Genomic DNA, 1,922 nt, shown 5'->3' with positions numbered 1-1,922 from the left:
TAAGTGCTTCAAGTCCTCTTCACTTTCAGCAAGTAAGGTTGTATCATCTGCATATCGCAGGTTGTTAATGAGTCTTCCTCCAAACCTGATGCTACATTCTTCTTCATAGAGCCAAGCTCCTCAGATTATTTGCTCAGCATACAGACTGAATACCTATGGTGAAAGGATATAACCCCGACTCATGCCTTTCCTGATTTTAACCCACACGGTATCCCCTCGTTCTGTTCGAACGACTGCCTCTTGGTCTATGTACAGATCCTGCATGAACACAATTAAGTGTCCTGGAATTCCCATTCTTCACAATGTTATCCATAATTTGTTATGACCCACACAGTCGAATGCCTTTGCATAATCAATAAAACACAGGTAAACATCTCTCTGGTATTCTCTGCTTTCAGCCAAGATCCATCTGATATCAGCAATGATATCCCTCATTCCACACCCTCTTCTGAATCCAGCTTGAATTTATGGCAGCTCCCTGTCCATGTATTGCCACAACCGCTTTTGAATTATCTTCAGCAAAATTTCACTTGCCTGTGATATTAATGATATTGTTCGATAATTTCCTCATTCTATTGGATCACCTTTCTTTGGAATGGGCACAAATACGGATCTCTTCCAGTCAGTTGTCTTCCAAATTTCTTGGAGTAGACAAGTGGGCACCTTCAGTGCTGCATCCATTTGTTGAAACATCTCAGTTGGCATTCCGTCAGTTCCTGGAGCCTTGTTTTTCACTAATGCCTTCAGTGCAGCTTGGACTTCTTCCTTCAGTACCATCGGTTCTTGATCATATGCTACCTCCTGAAATGACTGAATGTCAACCAGTCCTTTTTGGTGCAATGACTCTGTGTATTCCTTCCATCTTCTTTTGGTGCTTTGTGGGTCATTCAATATTTTGCCCATAGAATCCTTCATTATTGCAACTCAAGGCTTGAATTTTTTCTTCAGTTCTTTCAGCTTGACGAATGCTGAGCGTGTTCTTCCTTTTTGGTTTTCTAACTCTAGGTCTTTGCACATTTCATTATAATACTTTACTTTGTCGTCTCGAGCCACCCTTTGAAATCTTCTGTTCAGCTCTTTTCCTTCATCATTTCTTCCATTCCCTTAAGCTACTCTACACTCAAGAGGAAGTTTCAGAGTCTCTTCTGACATACATTTTGGTCTTTTCTTTCTTTCCTGTCTTTTCAATGACCTTTTGCTTTTTCATGTATGATGTCCTTGATATCATCCCACAATCTCTCTGGTCTTTGGTCATTAATGTTCAATATGCAAAGGTATTTGCAGTGAATAAGTCACTGGTCTTGCCAAATTCTATCATGTGATCTCCAGCATTGTTTCTATCACCAAGGCCATATTTTCCAACTACTAATCCTTCTTCTTTGTTTCCAACTTTCACATTCCAATCACCAATAATTATCAATGCATCTTGATTGCATGTTCGATCAATTTCAGACTGCAGAAATTCGTAAAAAAAAAAAATCTTCAATTTCTTTATGTTTGGCCTTAGTGGTTGGTAGGTAAATTTGAATAATAGTCACATTAACTAGTCTTCCTTGTAGGCGTATGTGTATTATCCTATCACTGACAGTGTTGTACTTCAGGATAGATCTTGAAATGTTCTTTTTGACAATGAATGCAACGCCGTTCCTCTTCAATTTGTCATTCCCGGCATAGTAGACCATATGATTGTCTGACTGAAAATGGCCAATACCAGTCCATTTCAGCTCACTAATGCCTAGGGTATCGATCTTTATGGGTTCCATTTTATTTTTGACAACTTCCAATTTTCCTAGATTCATACTTCATACATTCCAAGTTCCTATTATTAATGGATGTTATCAGTTGTTTCTTCTCATTTTGAGTCGTGCCATATCAGCAAATGAAGGTCCCAAAAGCTTAACTCCATCCATGTCATTAAGGTC

At 38.9% G+C, this 1,922-nt stretch overlaps 1 protein-coding gene across 1 annotated transcript in view; it reads right to left on the bottom strand.

Moving 5' to 3' along the window:
- SCN4B (sodium voltage-gated channel beta subunit 4) overlaps positions 1 to 1,922 on the bottom strand; it is a 21,188-nt gene that overhangs the window by 1,816 nt on the left and 17,450 nt on the right. The window lies entirely within an intron of this gene.

This window comes from Trichechus manatus, unplaced genomic scaffold (genome assembly GCF_000243295.1).
Source record: "Trichechus manatus latirostris isolate Lorelei unplaced genomic scaffold, TriManLat1.0 scaffold00143, whole genome shotgun sequence".
NCBI classification, from domain to species: domain Eukaryota; kingdom Metazoa; phylum Chordata; class Mammalia; order Sirenia; family Trichechidae; genus Trichechus; species Trichechus manatus.
Note: the sequence above shows the minus strand (reverse complement) of the source record. Positions and strands in the feature narration are given on the sequence as shown.